Raw genomic sequence first — 22,253 nt, 5'->3', positions numbered from 1 at the left:
AACTACTTTACACTTTCTGAATTCCAAATTGAAGCTGACAGGAAATCAACGTGGACTAATAGAAATGCATTTATTAATTATTTCTTGAATGTCTCCCGTGTGCTGAGCACTCTTCTTGGAGTTGGGTGACCACAGCAGTGGCCAAAGCAAACCAGGCCCCCAAACACACTGTTTTCTGTAGGTGGAGCCCCTGCTGCCTGCCCTTTCAGAGCCAACTCACAGGAGGCCCAAATTCACAGCAGTCACAAAATGGATACTATGAACATCTCTTTCTGAAAAACATGTCTTTAAAAAGATTATCCTTAGGCTAATACACAAAATACACATTTCCATTAAAACCAAATGGCCAGAAACATTTTAAAAGCATGGTTTTACTACAGCCTTGTAACTCTAGAGGAAAAGAAATATAAAATAGAAAGACCCAATGGGATTTTTTTTAAAAAATTTCTAGATCACCTGTCACCTGCATGCCCTATGCAAGCCCCTTCACCTCTTCCTGCCTCAGCCTTCTTCTCTGCACATATCCCGTCGTGTTATTGGAATGAACAAATGAGCTACACTTCCACAGCACCCAGGACAGTGTCTGGCACACAATAAGCCAATCTCCGAAACCCTTACTTCCACACAAGTCTTTTCGAAGCCATTTCTTCTCACCCGTTAATAATGAATTTTATTTTATCTTCTCGCGTACTCTTAGGTTGCCTTCCTGCCTTCCCTGAGATTCCCAATCATTCCCAATTTAATATCCACCATGAATTTAATTAAAATTCTGTTAGCGTCTACCTCTTCTAGACCATTAATGAGGCTGTTAGATAAAATGTAATAAAGATCCCTTGAGCAGCTCAGGAGACATTGCTATTAATCATTGTTTACTTCTCCACAGCCTGTGTTCATACTTCATGGACATGTCCCAACCCATTTGTATAAACCCACCTAATATGACTTTGTTTTCCTAAATGGTGTTAAGCACCTTTCAAAAGCCACTGTACATGGTGCTGCCTGCTGCCGCGGTGGGACCCTGCCCTCTCCCGTACCTGGGCTGGCACTCCTAGGGATGGGCCTGAGCATCTGGGGGCAGCGCTGTTCACGTCTGATATTCTCACCCATCCCTAACCCGCTTCCACACACACAGATGAAAATATCTCATATTCTACTCTTAGAAATTCTGTCCTTGAAGCTGAACAATCTCCTTTTAAATATCTCCCCAGCTACCCTGGAAAGGGTGAGACAGTAAGTGCATATTGCCTCTCTTTTTTTTTCAAGATTTTATTTATTTATTCATGAGAGACACAGAGAGAGAGACAGAGACATAGGCAGAGGGAGAAGCGGGCTCCTCACAGGGAGCCCCTATGCAGGACTCGATCCCAGGACCCTGGGATCACGACCTGAGCTGAAGACAGATGCTCAATCACTAAGCCACCCAGGCAACCCAGTAAATGTATATTATTATTGATGTCTTCAATTTACTTCTGGAATAAAGAAATTAACAAATAAAATATACCTCATTTTGAATGAATTCCAATCCTTTCCTTCTGGGCCCACTAGGCCAGACCACCGTAGCCAAGCTGAGAGCAGCATGCCCGTGTGTGTGGACTGTGTATGGAGAGGAAGTAAGGCAAGAAAAAGGAGGCACCAGGAGGAGAGCATCACACTGAATGCAATCTCACCTCCTCGGCTTTTTCTGCAGAGTTGACTGATGGAACTATGCTTTCTCTGAAGCTCCTCTAACCTTGCCCCCAGCCCAAAATATCTGTCCCAGTCTTAGGAGTCTCATGATCAGTTCTGAGTTTATAAACACCTGCTACTCATCGCTTCCTTTGGGGTCTGTGAAATGTTTCTGTGTGGTTTGGAGGCACAATTCATGACTTGAAGGCAAATGATCCGGGTTCTAGCCCTGACTTCAACACTCACCACCGATTTCCACACTGTGAACACAAAAATAACAATCAGTACCTCAAAGAGCTCTGTGAAAGATTCACAGAGATTCCATACCAAGATGTCAGGTTTTGCTTCAAATCTCACTGCTGCTGGGATAAAACATAGGTTATATTGTCAAGCAGTTTTTCAGACAACAAAAAGAACAAAATTTGATGAATCTATCAATTATTTTTATCTTTGATAGCTTGTGTTTAAACCACACTCTGGTCCCAGAGAAGAGCTACAGGACCTGTGAGGTCTTCTTCCCAATTTCATCCTCCAATTAGGAAATCCCAACAGCCTTCCTACCCAAAGTATGGTTCTTGGACCAACAGCGTCAATATCACCTAGGAGCTTGTTAGAAATGCAGAGTTTTAGGCCCCACCCTCCATCTATACCCATCCCATCCAAGAATCTGAATCTTGACAAGATCATTTATATCCATATTAAAGTTTAAGAGTCACTGCCTTATATAATACCCTTCATAGGTGGACTAAGAATCAATAACTGAACAAAGCCACAGTGTATATGCATGCATGGGTGTGTAGGGGATGATGCCCAGGTCTTAGAGCATCCAAATGTCATAAAACTCCTTTCCAAAAGTAAAAGTAATGAACTTTTAGGGGGGCTATTTTAAAAATGAAGATATAGCTTGTACATTTGTGAATTCTCCCCTTACTCACTTTGACCTAGAACCAAATCTCTTGATTCTTTTTCCTCCCTTCTTCCTGTTCTCTGGGTCACTTGATCTCCCATTTGTTTCCTGCTTCCTACTTAGGAATTGGGCACCACAATGCCAGGAAGGATTTATACACGTACACATATGTGTATATACTTTTCAACCCAGTGCCTGAAGAGGTGATTATTCAGCAGCCAGGACTTATATGTAGAGGTGGGTATGGACGAGTCTGAAATTCAACCAAAACCAGGGAGCTGAGTACAGTCTAGGTTTATCTTTGCTTCCAGTTGTCATACTACTTTCTGAAAATTAAAGATTGGCCTGCAGATGCCACTGTTCTTTGGTGGAACTTCTTTCAGTAGAAGATTTAGGAGACATGAAACTCTCCTCCTCAATCTTTTGATCTAGGCTCATCCCCTGTGAGATGCCCAACCATAGACTCCCATGTTACCGAATCCCTCTAAATTACATATTGTCTTAGTGTTCTTAAAACAAAATAGTACTTCAAAATCATCACAAGTTACTCAACTAGATTAGAGCTTTCCTAATCGGCAGAGATCAGGTCTCACACAACTTTGGGGAGGCACCAGAGCAACACTTAGAGCCACTAAGCAACTATATGACTTGGAGACACAGACTTCCTAAGCCTGTTTTCTCAACTATAAAATGGAAATAATCATAGGGTTATCATGAGAACTAAAAAGTAAAAAAGGATTAACACATAGAAAGTGCACGAGAAAGACTACTGATCACTTGGCCGTGGAAATGAGATGAGACCTGAGCACCAGCATATCCATTTCTCTCCTTTTACTGGGGGAGCAAGAAGGTAGCAGAATGGCTGCTCACACAGTAAAACATGTCTCCCGGTTTCCCCAGCATCCGTCAGTGAATTGTTCTTTGTACATCTAACAATTTGTATGTCAGCAAGAAGCCTTGAAAATGACCACGGAGAGCAGGCTTAATGTATCCACAGCAACAGATTCTCAGCTTCCTGTTCTTTGAAATGCGTGAAAATTTCCTGCAACGTGTAGGTCCTCTGCTATGTGAGAAAAGCATCTGAACATCGGGGATGGGGGAGTGCCGACATGGGGTACCTGATGCACACAGCGAAGCGAAGGAGAGCAAAGATAATTAGATGCTCCTGAAATACCTACATGTCTTCTAAAAACCAGGAGAAAACATGGATGGCCGGCAGCTGACAGATTACATCTCGTTGCCTAGCACTGGCCTGAAGTGACTGGGAGCTGCTAGGCAACCCAGCCTCCTGGGCTTGGTGATCCAGCAAACACCAGGCAGGTGCTGCTCCTCCGCTGCCATGCCGCCCCTCACAATTCTCTCATCTGTAAGAGTCACACCTGATTAATGTTTCCTCTGGACTTGTTTCTGCTTGGACAGGGCCACAGCGACGTGCAGGATTGCCCGTGCTCAAGTGAGCCTGGCCACCAAGCTAAAGAGTGCCCCGGGGCAAAGAACAAATGACCCTGTCAAAACAAAACTGTGTGGAGATTGAAGCCTGAACCCTGGACTGTAGGATGAGAATCAGGGCGATCTCTTGTAGAAACTATCAAATGACCATCTGCATCCAAGGCACATTGGTCTGGTACTGATGAAAATGCCCTGAGCCAAATTACAAAGACACCCGAGTTTATTCTCGTCACTGAATTATTTGGGGCAAGAGGGGGCGATTTTTCCTAGCAGGGAGCTTCTTCGAACTGCTCACAGTGTTTACACTTTTTGGCAAATCTCCTCCAGTCCTATGACAGAGCCGAGTATAAATATAAATGATTGATAAACTGCTTACTCCCTACTCTCCCCAGGAGTATTTACATTATTCGGATGCAGGGTAGAATTTCACAAAGGAAATAGGAAAAGCAATCTTTTGTCCTCCTTTCTTCCCTCCCTTCCTTTCTGTTTAACAAAAAACAGTAACAGAGAAGTAGTGACTTATTTAGCAGGGCTCTATACTAGCTCCTGCTCTCCGGAGACTCCTTATGATAAGATATGAACATTTTCAAGCTAACATTGTTAATCATACACCAGTGAAGAGTTACTCACTCTAGTTTTTTCTGGTCTCAGGTTTATTAGAGCTTTCTAGAATGATGAGATGGTGGTTTTCTTTCCAAGCGGGTCATTCCTATTTCCTCCTTTCCATTTCTTCAGTGTTTATAACTTTTCAAAGCATATCCATTTTTTTTAAATTGCACTGTTCTATAAACTCCTATGCTCTGGTGCATGTAAGTTAATTATGATGCTTTTCATTTAGGAGAGAAAGAGGCTGAAGAAAACTGTAGAGCATAGTGGAAATGAATTTCAGTCCACAAATTCAGGTGTAAAGGAAATACCAGTCTATTTAGGTCAACTGAAGTCTGAATCAAGGTCTATCCCAATGGACTGGAAGATATTCAATATTCGAATTATTTTTTTTAAAGATTTTATTTATTTATTCATGAGAAGACAGGCAGAGACATGGGCAGAGGGAGAAGAAGGCTCCCCGTGGGAAGCTTGATGTGGGACTTGATCCTAGGATCCCAGGATCATGACCTGAGCCGAAGGCAGCTGCTCAACCACTGAACCACCCAGGTGTCCCATCAATATCAGAATTATTGCTGTAGAATCCAGGAAGCTTAAGAACCGCCTGGAAAATGGAGTGAAGGCCCTTACCTCCAGTCTATGGTAGTTGCTATGGTACTCTCAGACCCAAGTTCATGTGGTCCCTTAAAGTTCTTGCCTTCCATTCCCAAAATCTTTGTCAAGTCCTGGAGCCCAGAGGCAAGGAGCCTGCACCAGCCCTTGCCTCTGAGGGGAGCCACTGCTGGTCTCTGTCCATCCCTTCTGATCCAGAGAGAACCATCTCTCCTTTTCTACCCCCAGGACTGCTATTCTTCCTGACTGCCCCCGCTGTGCCTCACCCCCACCAATCTTGAGCTATCTCTTTGATGGCTTAGGTTTCCCCAGTCTGCAGAAGCAACTATTCTCATAGAACCAGGATAAGGCGGGAAGCCTGGGTGGCTCAGTGGTTGAGCCTCTGCCTTGGGCTCAGGGCGTGATGCCGGGGTTCTGGGATTGAGTTCCAAATTGGGCTCTCTGTGAGGAGACAGCTTCTCCTTCTGCCCCACTCTCTCTGTCTCTCATGAATAAATAAATAATCTTAAAAAAAAAAAAAAAGAACTAGGACAAGGGACTTTCTTTTCACCATGCCAAAGTTATGCTTTTGTCACATCACTAACACAACTCTTATGGAGGCCACTTACTACCTTCATGTTACCCAAAGCATTGGTTAATTCTCCGCGCATTTTTACATTTTCTCTCAGCAGCATCAAGGCTGACCACTCCCTGCCTGAACACTGCCTTGTCTCTGCTCCCAGGACACATCCCCCTGGTTCTCTCCCTCTTCGTGGCTCACCCTTGTCCATCTCCCTTTCTTGGCCTCCTACACCAAACCTCTAATGTCGGAGTGAACCCAGGTCTGTGGTCTTTTTCTGGGTCTACACTCTCCCCCGCACTATCTAATCCAGTTCCCCAGCCAGGAAGACCATCTAGAGTATTGACTCTCACATGTGTGTTTCCAGCCCAGAACTCTTCCATCAGATGCAGATATACTTCCAACTGCCTATTAACCTCGTGACTTGTATGTCCTGTAGGCATCTCAAAATTAACATGACCAAACCTGCCATCTCACCCCCTTGAGCCTTCTGTCGATTTGATCAGCCCAAAACTTGAATCCTCACTTTTCCTCATACCCATTATCTAATCCGTTAGTAAATTCTTCAGTTGTACCTGTAAAATCAATCCCAAATCCGATCACTTCTCCACATCTCCACTGGCACAATCCTAACCCAACCCCCATTACTTCTCACCTAGATTTCCACAACAGTGCCCCGTCGCCATGGGCCCTGAGTCTGTCCTTCACACAGTAGCCGTATGCTCTTTATAAACAAGATCATGTCACTCCTCTGCTGAAAACCTTCTAGGGGTTTCCCATGATGGTTATCATAAAACTCAAACTCTCTGACCGTGAGCTGCATGCCTGCCTCAGTAATTTCACCTTCCCCTACTCTCCCACCAACCTGTCACATTCCAGCCACCTGGACTGCTTTCAGCCCCTGCACCTGCCAGGCTCACCCTTCCCCAAGACCTTAGCATTTCCTATCTCTGGCTGGAACCAGAGTCACCCCCTTCTCCTCATATAGCTGTTCTTTTCACCATTCAGGTTTCTCCTCACTCAGAACATTTTCCCAGATTCCAGCTGAAGCATCCTCCTGAGTCACTCTATTTCACATGACCTTGTTTTATCCATAGCACTTTTCAGCATCTGAAATTTACCTACTGAAGGTCTATCCTTACCTACTGACCTCACTTACCTACTGAACTAAACTATCATTACCTGACTAGAATGCAAGTTCATGAGATGGGCATTGTTTTACTGGACTTCCCCCTCTGCATCTCCCAGAGCAATGCCAGGTCTGCCTGACTTCCACCTCAGGCCAATGGTCCCCAAACCTTGCTGCTCATCAGAATCACCAGAGGTGCTGCTTGAAGTACACTGGCCATGTGAATCACACATCAACAGGATTGTTCTTATTTTTTTATTTTATTTATTCATTCATGAGAGACACAGAGAGAGGCAGAGACATAGGCAGATGGAGAAGCAGGCTCCATGCAGGAAGCCTGATGTGGGACTCGATCCTGGGACCAGGATCACACCCTGAGCCAAAGGCAGACTCTCAACCACTGAGCCACCCAGGTGTCCCACAAGATTGTTTTTAAAGTATACATCTCTGTCCTGGACCCAGTGAATCAGGATTAAAGGTGAAGTCTCTGATTTTAACAAGTCCTACACAGTCACGCCTATGGTGTGTGACCACCATCGCATTGGGTGCAATCGAAGGATCTTCAGAAGATAAAAATAAAGGGGGAGGTTGCATCCTGCTCAGGGAGGGGAAGAGGCTCCGAGTTCAGAGTCACAGAGCAGGGTAAAGACAACACAGACACCATTGTTCTACCAAAAGAGCATGGATTAAAAACAATGAGAATAATTTTCATTTCTGCTAAATTGAGAGTGTTTTTTTCTTTCAAAGGGAAAATAGGTGTTTTTTCAAGACTGACTCTTTCAGCTGCCTCAAGGCCCAGGAGTCAAAGCTGAGCCTTCACTCAGAAAGAGGTCACGAATTCTGGGTGACTCTCGTGGAGAGTGGGACATGTCCGCATTCTACATAGGGCATCCCCTCAGCAGGTGGATCTTCCTGGCCCACAGGCCTCAGCAAGAAACCACCACCCCACCCGAAGCTCTTGTTCTGGGAGATGCCTAGACAAATACTGTTACCCTGCATGCCCGACACACGGCCCTGCACAGCCTCGATGCTAGGGGCTTGTGCTCTAGGTAACACACGATGTGGAGCAGCGGTCTCCCTCCTTCCACAGCAGAATTTCAAAACCCAAACACACAGTACGGAACTCTGTCCCTTCCTCAGACTGTAATTCTTAGGAATTCCAGTGTCCCGGGTTCTCTTGAACCATAGGCTTAGCAACTTCCTGTATCTCTGTGTAGATGCAGGAGACACTGAGGGCAGACAGAGAAGTGGGCTGTGTTTTAGGCACACCACAGGCCCCTGATCTTGCGCTCTTGAAAATGCCTCCATCCTCTCTCCCCATTCAGTAAGATAGAATCCATCTTATCCTTACTAATCTAGCAACTCACTGACCATTTTATTTATTTTGCTTTATTGTGGTAAATGCGTGTAATGTAAATTTACCATTTTAACCATTTTTAGGCGTGCAGTTCAATAGCACTACATACATTCATACTGTTGTGCAACCATCAATACCTTCCATCCCCAGAACTTTTCCATCATCCCAAACTGAACCTATTAAACAATAACTCCCCATTGCCCCCTTTTCCAGACCCTGGTAACATCTATTCTACTTTCTATCTTTGTGAATTTGACTACTCTAAGTGCCTCCTGGAGTGGAATCATACAATATTTATCCTTCTGTGTCTGGCTTATTTCACTTAGCATAATGTTTTCAAGATTTATTTGTGCTGTAGCACACATCATATTTACTTTCCTTTCTAAGGCTGAAAAATAGTCCATTGCATGTATGTGCCACATTTTGTTTATCCATTCCTCAGCTGATGGACATTTGAGTTGTTTCCACCTTTTGTCTGTGTGAATAACGCTGCATTGAACATTCGTATACAAATATGTTCAAGTCCCCGGTTTCAATTCGTTTGAGTATATACCCAGAAGTGAAATTGCTGGATCATATGGTAATTCTACTTTAATTTTCAGCAATACCCATGCTATTTTCCTTAGCAGCAGCACCATTTTAAAGTCTCACCAACAGGGCACAAGGGTCCTGGTTTCTCCACATCCTTGTTAAAACTTGTTATTTTCTGGTTTTTTGATAATAGCCAACCTAATACTGTGAAGTAGTATCTCATTGTGGTTTTGATGTGCATTTCCCTAATGATTAGTGATGTTGAGCATCTTCTCATGCAATTGTTGGCTATTTGTATGTCTTCTTTGGACATCTGTCTATTCAAGTTCTTTGCCCATTTTCGCATTGAATTGTCTGTATTTTAGTTGTTGAGTTCTAGGAGTTTCTTATATATCCTACATCAAATTTCTTTTTCCATTTTGTGGATCATCTTTTTCACTTTATTTACAGTGTCCTTTGATACACAAAATTTTAATTTTGATAAAATCTGATTTATCCATTTTATTTTGGCTATCTTTGGTATCATTAACAAGAAGTTATCACCAAATCCAATGTCATGAAACTTTTCCCCTATGTTTTCTTCAAAGAGTTTTATAGCTTTAGCTCTACATTTGGGTCTCCGATCCATCAGAGTTAAATTTGTATATAGCATAAAGGGTCCAGCTTCATCTTTCTGCATATGGACATGCATTTTCGCAACACCTTTTGTTCATAAGACCGTCCTTTCCCTCAGTGAGTGGTGTTGGCACCCCTGTTGAAAATCAATTGATTATATGGGTCATTGGCCATTTTTAACCCTGAAAATAATAGCATATCAATCCTACAATGTGTGTAGTAGCACTTGCTGCATGTCCAGAAGTTTGCTAAATAAAAATGAATAAAATCCAGTTGCAGGGAGTTCAGGAGTACACATAAGAGGCCAGACAGAAACCCAAACAACTACAATGAAGTAGCATATGACATGTGCTCAAAAAGAGGCACAAACAAAACCCTGAGGGGTCCAGAGGAAAGCACAATTAATTCTGGCAGTGGAGACTGCGCAAGTTTTCATAGTGTGGACAGTGTGAGAGCTCCACCTTAGCATATGGATAGGATCTCGTCATGCAGAAGCTGGGTGGGGGAAGCAATTTCAGATGAAAGGTGCATCATAGGGGAATGCCCAGAGGTGAGAAATTACAGAGGCTTCACTTTGGCTGGAACACAGGTTGAATGTGGAGAGAGATTGCATGGGAAGAATGTAAGTTACTGTCTTTTCCATCAGCACCTCAAACAACTGCCCAAATTGGCAGAGCCCCAGGGGTCAGGGATGGAAAGTGGGGCTTAGAATATGGAAAGAGGAAAGAGATAAGGAACTGGGTTTCTATACACCATCCCAAGAGTGGTTTTATAGGGCGTTCCTCCCAACAGTTTCCAGAGTGATGTCTCAGGCTCAGAACTGAAGTCCTGTCATTAAATGTGCTCCTTCAGCAGCACTCCAAGAAGCAGATGATGCTAGATCTGGTTCAAAACTCCAGGCTGCTAACTGATTAAGGCCCCTTGAGCCACAAATGCTGACTCTGGTCCATGTCCCACTGGGGCAAGCACAGAGAGCAGGACCCAGGAGTCAAATTGACCCTGGCTGGGATCTGTGTGGTCTTTTCGGGAGTCAGCCCACAAGAGGACAGTCCACTCATGTGGCTCAAAGTATTAGCACGAAGTATAAGAAATAGTTGAATGAAGAGAGCACAAAGTGCTGTTTCCTCCAAGTCAGAAACAGCTCATAGGCTGGATTGGTGAGCATAGGGCTTGGGGACTGGAGAGAGAAATAATGGGAGCAGGGATAACAGGGCTCAAGGAACCAGCTTCGCTTCCTGTGAATGCAGTGCAGGTGCATAGTACCCCCAAGGAACAACTGGCCTTTGGCCAGGCTAGTGCTTTCAAACATTGATGACCACAACCCATCATGGCCCTGTAGATATACACACACACACACACACACACACACACACACACATATATATATAAATAATTGAATCATAAAATATATAATTGTATAAAGCAATACCTCCTGGAACATAAACAATAAAATGTACAAAGGATGGACTCCTCCAGGGTTGCTTAATTCAACATTTTAACAGCATGAACTCCGGGCCTCGGCTTTTCTCCATCTTCCCATTCTGCCATTGCCAGCACGTTCGCTACTTCCTTGGCATTCACGGGATGCCAGCAGCAGGTTTAGGTGACACACTTCACACAGCAGCTTCGGGTGACCCACTTTTGGAGACATGAAAGGACCCATTATCCTCTCAGGTCTCTTTCTAAAAGTAAAGAAGCTTAACATAGAAGCCCCTTGGCTTACAACTCAAAAGGTGGTCTCATATGGACAGCGTGTGGGACCCACAGGCCCCACCCCAGGCCGCCAGAATCAGAATCTGCAGAATCCCAGGTCATGCACGTGCACAAACAAGCTGGGGAAACACCTCCACAGCTGACTCCACTGGCCAGCATTGCATCTCACACTCCAGCTGAAACCAGTTACTAGCAGGCAGACTAGAATTGCCATTGTTGGCATAAGGCAACCAAAATTCACCCCTAGGGGTAGAGAAAGAAGTCCAATCTTCTTTGAGGCTGGATACCTGAAAAATATCAAGTTTCTATCAGTAAGAAGAGGTGGAGAAAGGTTTTTGGTAGGCAACTAATGATGGGTGCCCCAGGGAGCAGACAGATAAGCAGGTAAATTATAAAATGGTGTGATAAGTACTATGAGATATTAAATCTGCTGTTGGAGCCCAGGAAAAGAACTGAGTAACTGCCTTGGAATGTTGATGAAAGCTTTATAGAAGAGGTGATACTGGGGGAGGGTTTTGAAGGATGAATAGGAGCTTTCCTACGGATACTGAGGTGAAGGATAATCTAAGCCAAAGAATAGCATATGCAGATACAAGATCTGTTTGGGGGCTCCTGAGTGACTCAGTTGGTTAAGGTCTGCCTTCAGCTCAGGTCATGATTCCAGGGTCCTTGGATAAAGCCTCACATAGGACTCCCTGCTCATCAGAGTCTGCCTCTCCTTCTCCCTCCCCCGCTGCCTGCCGCTCCTCCTTCTTATGCTAACTCTGGCAAATATATAAATAAAATCTTTTTAAAAATGTGCTTGGAATATATTTCTGTTTTGCAGCTCTGTGAATTCCCCTCAAGGTCATAGTATCATCATTAACAGCTCAACATGGCTGGAGCACAGGATGTTTGGGAGAGAGAGGATATGCCAGGAAATGTGGCCAGAAAGGAGAATACAGCAGGGAGTTATGCTGCAACATTCTTCAGAGGAACCAGGCTTTCTTTAGTCCCACAGGACCCTCTCACACTGTCTTACTTAATTAGTCTTTCCCAGGTATGTTAACTCACAGATCAAGCCACTGAAGCCCTCTGTCCTTGGTGTTTTAATCAAGAGAGATGACATAAGGAGAGGAGGAGACATAAAATCACTTCCATCCACTGACCAAGTCTGAAGTTGACTCTTGGATGCTGAACCAGGATAGAAAGTGGAAAATACTCTCCATCAAAGACAATGCTTGAGTCTCAGCTTCTTCTCTTTGGTCCCTGGTAGGAACAGGCAGTTGGAGGTTTCATAAGATAAGGAGCCTTGATACGGAATTAATTATTTCCCTCTTCAAAAATGATGTTGAGGGACGCCTGGGTAGCTCAGTGGTGGAGCCTCTGCCTTCGGTTCAGGTTGTGATCCCGGGGTTCTGGGACTGAGTCCCACATCAGGCTCCCCATGGAGAGCCTGCCTCTGCCTATGTCCCTGCTTCTCTCTGTGTGTCTCTCATCAATCTATAAATTTTTTAAATCTTTTTAAAAGATGTTTTACTTATTTATTCATAGAGACATACAGAGAGAAGAGGCAGAGACACAGGCAGAGGGAGAAGGAGGCTCCACACAGGGAGCCCGATGCAGGACTTGATCCCAGGTCTCCAGGATCACACCCCGGGCTGCCTTTAAATCTTTTTTAAAAATGGTGTTGATTTGGGTGGGACAGTAAGAGGAATGAAGCCTTTTATATCTTTTAATAATGCCCTGAGTGCTTAAACTAAGTCTTCTGTTATTCCAGAAATTAGCTATTCCCCAAAATGACCCACCTCTCTCAGGGCTGTGTCTTATTAGAAAGATACCAGTTTAAGGAATTCTTTAAATGATTTAGAACGGATTTTCACTGAAATGGGTTAATCAAATTCTGCCGCCAAGGAATATAGGTATCCTACCACGTCCCTCATTCAACAGCCAGCTCTTACTGATCCATAGGGACTCATGGAGAGAATACTTAGCTTTTTCCAAAAATTATTTTAAAAACCACTTCTCATAGGTTATTCTTTTTTTTTTTTTCTCAAGATTTTATTTATTTATTCATGAGAGACACAGACAGAGAGGCAGAGACACAGACAGACAGGCAGAGGGAGAAGTAGGCTCCCTATGGGGAGCCTGATGAGGGACTTAATCCCAGGACCCTGGGATCACACCCTGAGCCTTCATGGGTTACTCTTTACCTGCAATGATTCCACGGCAAAATGCATATTCGGTATATTTTTTTTAATTTAACACTTCAAATATTCATGGTATACTGCAAATAGCTTCCTGATTCCCAGATGCTGCATCACCAGAATACATCTGGGAATCATGCATGACCATCAGCCAACAAAAGCATCCTCCCAAGAGAATTATCTACACATGATCTCCTGGCAATGTGTGAATATATCACAATGTATATGAATGTGTATAAAGCTGTAAACATAATTATTTTTCACACTAGCAGAATTTTTATTGTTTAGGTGGTTGTATTCCAGGTTCCTAAATTTTTCTTCCAACAAATGTAGCAACTAAATTCCAAGTCAGTGTAAGAAGCATATTATAGGTGGAGATGGGGAATTAATACGGAATAAGAGGTCTCTGATTAAACCAGTAGTACTGAACATCTAATTATATAGTCTTCAAAACAACATATGAAGCCTATCTTATTTTTTCTTATAAAGAAAAGTTTCAGGGAGGGAGTCATACTCAAAACTATATGGCCCAGTGAGTGGTGAACCAAGATTTGAACCAAAGTCTTTGACTTCACGCTGCCTATTAATGTATACTATCTCATTATTATGAAGTCTGTTCAAAAAAGTTATTAGTGCAACTTCAGCACATTGAGCTAAAATAGCAATTTGAAAGACTGCTAGATGATGGGATGCAAAGACAAGACACAGACCTCTCAGGCCTAGAGGAGCCTATAGTCTGAGGCAGGACAGCAGAAAGCCATAAGGCAGAGTACGACAAATGCTATTTAGAAGCACATGGTGTTCATTGCACCAGCAATAGTCTCCCACGTTCACACCCTGGTGAGCTCCCAGGGCTGCCTCCTCTAAAAAGCTGCCCAGAAATCCCTCTCTGACACTTTCTCCTTGGTTTCTATAGCACTTTCCACAAACCCCTCATCATACAGTATTAACAATATGCATTACATGTCTGACTTCTCCTAGACTTTAAGAAATAAGGGTTATCTGTTTATAACATCAGTCACTTTCTGGGAGACCAGAGTTAGTCAGCTAATCTGGATCACGTGATCTTACCCAACTATAAGGTTCATTAAAGAGAGACATTCCTCCCACAGGAATAAAGAGGGTTCCTAGATCAAGGGCACACTCAAACCTTATCTGGCCTAGAATCTCTAAGCAAGATCTCAGAATCTATTTATAGAAACATGTAAAGCTAGCATCTCAATTAGATTGTCTCTTTTTTATCTCTAAATATACTGTATACTGAGCACATTGTTTGGCACATAGCAGAGGTGGTCAATACTATTTATTGAGTACATAACATATGAACAAATGAATGAAAAAACAACATAATCTCCCATTATATCATATTTTGTTTGGATTTTATGGGATTGTAGAGGCTTTTCTCATTTGAAAACATGTTAATTTGGTTTTTGAAGCTATTATTCAAGCTGAAATTAAGATTAAAAATGAGAATGCATAACATTGGAACTTGGAAACTGGATGTGATATGCTACAAGGACAATTTCCTCTTTGTTCCAATGCCTTGTCTCTGGATTTTATTGTTTCCTATATTTCTGGCATTCCACAGGGGTGCTCACAGGATTCCAGAGGGTTCCCAGCAAGGAATGCAGAATCCATGAGGTCCTTTGGTCCAACTCAGGACTCCATTCTCAGCACCCTCCAGATGGTACACACTGTTCTTACTACCTTGTATTACACTTGTTCATCTTGTGTAGTGTTTAAAAGACCACAGAGCTTGTCTTCCTAGCAATGTGAAAAGCTCCTTAGAAGCAAATGTCTTCTGCTTATTTTAAGTTCACTATGCAAATGTATGCTAACATCAGCCGAAGCAAATAGTAGATATTCAATAAACCTTTGTTGAATGGCTAGTAGTGTCTCACATATGTACAGCACATTTTTACTTATCAAAAAACATTAATGTACTTGATGTCATCTGAGCTTTAGATTAATGAGATACACAAGGTTGGTATTCTACTTTATAGATGAAGAAACAGAAATACAGAGAAATGATTTTTCCAGAAAAATGAAAACAGGACAACTAATAAATCTGAATTTCAGATGAACAAAATAATTTTCAGTATAAATTTGGGACTCTGCCCCATTGCCAAAATGCAAAGACTTAATAATACTAAAAGATTATTCATTATATTTACTAGAAATTCAAATTTGACTAAGCATCTTGTGTTTTCTCTGGCAACACTAGCCCAATATGGTGTGTTAGTGGCAAGGCAAGAGCCGATGATCTCATCATGATTGAATTGTTGAAATGCCAACATTAGTCTATATTTAAACCAAACACAAAATGATAGAAATCAGGAGATGCCTAAGTTGAAATGGTAACAGTAAGGGCAATGAAATTTCGTCACAATTTCCAACCTCTTTAGGAATAAAGCAACTTAGCCTAAAGTAACTATGATATTTCATGAGGCATCTTAAATGTAATGAGAGTTTTAACTCGTCCCGAAGATATGATGTAGGCAACTGGCAAGCTTGTGCGGCCAGCCCCAGAAGAATTTTATTTAGTGGAAAAACTTAAGAACCCCAGGCAGAGAGATGACGAGTTTTTAGCATGTGCCTACTCTGATGATGCAGAGATGAACCACAGAGTATGGATCTACTTTCCCAGAGCAGAAAGCCTAACCCTGTAGAAAGTTTCCCTTAGGGGCAAAGAAGCCAGAAACATCCCACTTGCCATGTGTCAAACCATAGAAGCAGAAGAGAGCAGCTACTTAGGCTACAGCATTACTTATCCTACAGATGACCCTATGTCTGTCTTCCAAGGTCACATTCCAGAGAGACAGGGGCTGCAGGAAACATGAAAGAGCAGTTTCCCTACAGCCTCTATAAAACAGGAGAGAGCACAAGTGGTCCTGCATTCCACCAGACTTATAGAGTGTAATGTGGACGGGAAGGGAACATTCCCCCCCTCAACACATATGCATCTACATGAGCCTTTGACATAGAGAAGGCAGATGTGGCCAATTTACGAGAAGGTTCATTCAGGAATGTGTATAAGAAACCCCCAGAAACATTCAAACACAGCTTGGGAAGACTTTGCAAGGGTGGGAGGAACTCTGTCAGCACATGAGGGCAAGAGACAATAAAATGTTGGTGTGACCCTCATAGTGCCACTGGCTGAGCAGTCTTCGGTTACACAAGGTAGCTAATTACACTCAGTTGTCAACCACTGGATTCTGGGAAATCATCATGTCCAGTTTCAACTATGACAATACTATGTGGCAGCATACCTCAGCTTCTTTAATTAATGTTATCTTCTTGAATTTACCTCCGATGGTAAATGATTTAAATACTTTACCCTCCGCCTGTGTCTCTGCCTCTCTCTCTCTCTGTGACTATCATAAATAAATAAAAATTAAAAAATTAAAAAAAAAAAAAAAAAAAAAGGGATCCCTGGGTGGCGCAGCGGTTTGGCGCCTGCCTTTGGCCCGGGGCGCGATCCTGGAGACCCGGGATGGAATCCCACATCAGGCTCCCGGTGCATGGAGCCTGCTTCTCCCTCCGCCTGTGTCTCTGCCTCTCTCTCTCTCTGTGACTATCATAAATAAATAAAAATTTAAAAATTAAAAAAAAAATAAATACTTTAAAGTTTATGGTTATGTTTTAAAACATTTTTTATCATCTCAATATATGTAATTTTTATTCGTCTTTTAAATATATTGGCAGGCTCATTAAAGGACCGGATGAAATATTAAAATTTCCCGAGGTAAGACAACCTCCCAGTTCATGAGAACTATATTGCAACAAGCCCTTTAAAGAGAAATATAATGAGAGGGCCTTGGGAATTAAATGTAACTGATCCTATCCTAGAGTTTGTCTAATGAGACGCTTAGGACTTCATATTTTCTTTTGCCACTGGCACCTCTGCTGGTGATTAAAATGCTTTTTTGAATACAAGAATAAGTGCAATATAGTTAAGACTTTTCTCAAGAACAAACATTAAAAAAAATAAGCATAGCAGAATTGACTTGCTAGTGTTTGTAAAAATTTTATATAACAAGGCAAGATTTTGTTAATTCATCCCAAATTTCCATATTATGCAAAAACAAAAAGTTGCTTTTCTCATCTGCAAAGTGAGGCTAATACCTAGATTTGCCAGTCATGGCAATGTGACATCCAGTCTTTTTTTTTTTCTTATTTATTTCATTTTATTCTATTCCTTTCCATAAATGTCTCAAAACATTTCCATGGATAGATTTTCCCTAGCTCAGCTTACACTCAGGTGTACAATAGTCAAAGTCCCAGGAAAATATACTTTTCCATACTAACACAACTTTTTCTTAATTTTTTCTACGACTAAAAAGTGCCTCAATTGAGTTGCCAAATTTTACTCACCCATTCTCCAATTTTCATTGTCATTTGAAAGCCACAGCTCACATACATTTGTACTTCAGATTTGTCCTACCTTCGGGAACAACATTCCTCTTTCCTGTTCTCCAACAACCACAACATCTCGGAAGCTCCTCTACCTTTTGTAATCTACCCATATGATGTCATACCTCTGCCCCTCCCCATCATTCCAATTACCTTCTCAGATTTTCTACCTCCTCAGACTTTCCTAGGGCAAATGACTCACTAAGTTGACTTTAGCAGAGGTCAACCATTCTCTTCTGCAACCAACATATATATAAAAAATCAATAGCATTGCACCAAATAAAAACCAAAAGTAGTATTGAAATACAAATGTGGATCCATATACGGATGCAAGGTTCCTATAGTAACTTGAAGTAAATTGTGATAAGTAAAAGATGAATGCTGTAATCCCTGGAGCGAGCACCAAAATTAATGAAAAGAAATACCTAAAAAGCCAAAGGCACTAAAACATTTCATTGACAGAAAAGAAAACAGAAAAGGAAGAACGGAGGAACCAAAAAAAAAAGGCAAGTTAAAATTAAATAACAGAATGAAAGACCTAAATCCAATTGTATAATTAATTACTTTGAATGTAATTGACTTATCACTGATCAAAAGGTAGAGCTTTTGAGATTACCTAAAAAGCAACACCTAGCAATATGCTATCATATAAGCATTCAAAATACAAAGACAAAATAGGTTGAAAATAAAACAATGGAAAAGACATCACGTGCAGTAAGCATAAGAAAGATGGAGAGACACCATTAATATGAGACAAGATAGACTTTAAGACAAGGAAACTTCCAGAGACAGGAAAAAGTTAAGATAGAACAGTCATAAATGTATAGCACCTAATAAAAGGGCTCCATAATACATAAAGCAAAAACTCTAGACTGAAATAGATAACAATTAGAACCAAGGCTTTCATATTTCTCAACAAATTGATAGAACAGGTAGACAGAAAGTCAGTAACAATATAGAAAACTTGAACAAAATCACCAACCACCTTGATCAAATTGAGATTTACTGATGCTCCACCCAAAAATAGCAGGACTTTCAAGGGCACATGGGACATTCACTTGTATAGACCTTATATGACAGGTTAAAAAATACTCTCAATAAATGTAAAAGGATTGAACTCATACAGCATGTGTTTTCTGACCCGTAGCAGAGTAGAATTACAGCTCAGTAACAAAAATATATCTGGAATATACCCAAATACATGTAAATCTATACCTCCATGGACACACTGACTCCTCTTCTGTGTACCTTTTCCTTTTCTGACTGTGTGAAATCTCTATCTATCTCTCACATGTAAGGACCTTTATGATTGCATTTACAGATATTTAAAAGAAAAGAAAAATACGGGCCCAAGGTAGAATGACTTGCTTCCAGGATAGCAAACGAAGTCTTAATTGCAGTTTCAACCTCTCCCAGGATGGAATTTTAAACCAATCAGTCTGGAATTTTCTGGTCAGCACTAGTGAGGTAATCTGCTTGATAAAACCCCCTGCCTTCCCCTAAGGGAGGGTAACCTAGCCTGAAATAATCCTGTCTTTTCTTTTGCTAATAACTTTCTAGTCTTTGACTAATCCCCCAACCCGACCCTGGCCCCATCTATTTTATACCATTCTTCCAGCTCTTGTCTATTTACCAGAAGAGATGCTGCTCTGATTTGTGAGTCTTTGAATAAGCCAATTAGATCTTCAGATTTATTCAGCTGAATTTTTGTTCTTTAACACAAACAATTTTGATAATCCAAGATTCTTTCCCCATGTCAAGAAACTTAATCATTTTGACAAAATTCTTTTTCTATATAAAGTGACATTCAGAGATTCTGGGGATTAGGACATGGATGTATTTTGGGGAGCATTGTTTAGCTTATTTTTCCACCACACCACATTTTCCACATGTTTTTATTAGCCTGAATTACTGATACCAAAAACATTTGAAAATATCAAAAGAAAACAATATCACTTCACCATGAACACAGATACAAAAGATATATATGCTTAAAATATATTCGCAAATCTAATTCTGCAATATATACAAAGAATAATACATTAAATTCAGGAATGTGAGATTGGTTTAAAACAAAATTATTTAAAAATAATTCACTATATTAATACAGTAAAGTGGGAAACTCCTATGATCATCTCCATAGACACAGAAAGTGTATTTGACAAAATTAAACACCCATTCATGACAAAAAAACTCTGGGCACACCAGAAATTGAAAGAAATTTTCATAACCTGATAAAAAGAACTTATGAAACTGCTACACCTGAAATCATTCTTATAGGTGAAAGACCGAAAGACCAGTCACAAAGCAGAGATGTCTGCCCTCCACCCTCCCCCACCCTACCCCCCAACCTCCCCACCACTACTCTCACCCACACACTACAGTAGGTGGCTGATGTTAGCCTCCTGTGACCCTCTCAAATGACCTCAAGGAGAAACCAAAAAACAAACCAGAAAACCAGTTGAGTGGAGGCATGCAGGAAATATTTTTAAATAATCAGATATGATAGAAACAATGTATTTAGGTGACCTAACGGTATTTCACATGTCTACATGGAAATCAGTAAGCCTTAATTTTTACAACCAAATAAATTATACCTTGTGATGTGCAATGACATCCTGGAGAATTGCTTGCAAGCACGTACACTCCTTTCCCTTTTTTCATATAATCACTGGTAAACTGATAAGCTTTGGAAGCAGTTCTATCAGAGCCATCTGATATATTGTCTCCTCAGTAGGACAGCAAATAAAGCAATTGTCTGCCTATTTCGAGATAGGCCTTAGTCTTAGTCAACACCTTAGTCGGGACCTCTACTTCTATTCTATCATTTACTAGAGATCCTAATGCAATAGGCAAGAAAAGTAAGCAAAGACATGCAGTTTGGAAAGGAGGAAATCAACCATCTATATTTTTGGATAACCAAACCATGAATCTTTAATACCTCAAAGAATCCACATAAATGCTCCTAGAACTAGTAGACGAATTTAGTAAGGCCGCAGGCATCAAGGTCAGCATACAAAAATCAATTCCATCGCTATATACTAACAACAAAATTTCATTTCAGGGAATGAAATTGAGAAAAAAAAAACAGTTCTGTTTATAACATTAAAAATAAAAACACTTAGGAATAAATTTGATTAAATGTATGCAATATCTTTATATTGGAGACTACAAAACATTACAGAGAGAAATTAAAGAAGACCTAAATAAATGGGTAAATACACCATGTTTGTGCATCAGAAGATTCAATCTTGTTGAAGATGCTGTATCTCCTCAAGTTATTCTACAGATTCATTGCAATCCCAATCAAAATCCCAGCAGACTTCTTATAGAAATTTCCAAGCTGATTGGCAAACATATTTGGAGGTGCAAAGGACCTAGAATAACCAAAATATTTTGAAAAAGAAAAATTAGAAGACTTAACACTATCTGATTTCAAACTTACTGTAAAGCTGTATTACCCAATACAACATGGTATTGGCATTGGATACATATAAGGATCAATAGAAGTGGATAGAGAATCCAGAAATAGACCCATACTTATATGGTCCGTTGGGGTTTTTTGTTTGTTTTTTTTACACAGATGTCACAATAACTGAATACGGAAGGGATTATTTATTTATTTATTTATTTATTTATTTATAGATTTTATTTATTTATTCATGAGAGACACAGAAAGAGGCAAAGACATAAGCAAAGAGAGAAGCAAGCTCCATCAGGGAGCCTGATGTGGGACTTGATCCCAGGTCTCCAAGGATCACAACCTGAGCCAAAGGCAGATGCTCAGCTGCTGAACCACCCAGGTGTCCCAATTTATTTATTTATTTTAAAGATTTTATTTATTTATTCATGGGACACAGAGAGAGAGAGAGAGACAGAGACACAGGTAGAGGGAGAAGCAGGCTGCCTACGGGGACTCTGATGTGAGACTGGATCCCAGGACCTGCAGATCATGTCCTGAGCTGAAGGCAGCCGCTCAACCACTGAGCCACCCAGGTGCCCCAGCGTCATCTTTATAACATATGGTACTGGAGCAGTTTGATATCCCTATGGAGAAAAAGACCCTTTACTTCACATCATACATAAAAATTAATTTGAACTGTATCATAAACCTAAATGTGAAAACTAAAATAGGAGAGGATCCTTTGTTAGCTTGAGATAAGCCAAGAGTACTTAGATAGGACATACACACAAAAATACAAACCATAAAAGAAAAATTTGATACGGTGAACTTCGTCAAAAACTTAGGCTTCTGGAAAGATACCCTTAAGAAAATGAATATGCAAGTCACAAAATGGGAGATAACTTTTGTAAAACATATATCTGACCAAGGACCTGAACCCAGAATATCTCAAGAACTCTACAGCATGATAATAAGACAAACCAGTTAGTTTTAAAATGGACAAAAGATTGGACACTTCACAAAAGGAAATATACTAATGACCAATGAGTATACAAAAAGATGCTTGGTACATGAGTTATCAAAGAAATGAAAAATTAAAATCACAATG

General features: G+C 41.0%; 1 long non-coding RNA gene across 3 annotated transcripts; it reads right to left on the bottom strand.

Moving 5' to 3' along the window:
• Window positions 1–5,727: 5,727 nt before the first annotated feature.
• LOC121498242 lies at window positions 5,728–17,784 on the bottom strand. Of its 3 annotated transcripts, XR_005989653.1 has the most exons (4): window positions 17,704–17,784; window positions 12,292–12,391; window positions 10,860–11,430; window positions 5,728–9,566 (listed from the first exon to the last, which is right to left on the bottom strand). It is a non-coding gene; the product is annotated as an uncharacterized LOC121498242 (long non-coding RNA). The 3 variants fall into 3 exon arrangements; XR_005989654.1 differs by having other exon boundaries at window positions 5,728–11,430; window positions 12,197–12,391; XR_005989652.1 differs by having other exon boundaries at window positions 5,728–11,430.
• Between the last annotated feature and the right edge of the window lie 4,469 nt (window positions 17,785–22,253).

The sequence above is a fragment of the Vulpes lagopus genome, chromosome 8 (assembly GCF_018345385.1).
Source record: "Vulpes lagopus strain Blue_001 chromosome 8, ASM1834538v1, whole genome shotgun sequence".
Classification (NCBI taxonomy): domain Eukaryota; kingdom Metazoa; phylum Chordata; class Mammalia; order Carnivora; family Canidae; genus Vulpes; species Vulpes lagopus.
The sequence above is the reverse complement of the archived record's forward strand: the minus strand, read 5'-3'. Positions and strand labels throughout refer to the sequence as shown.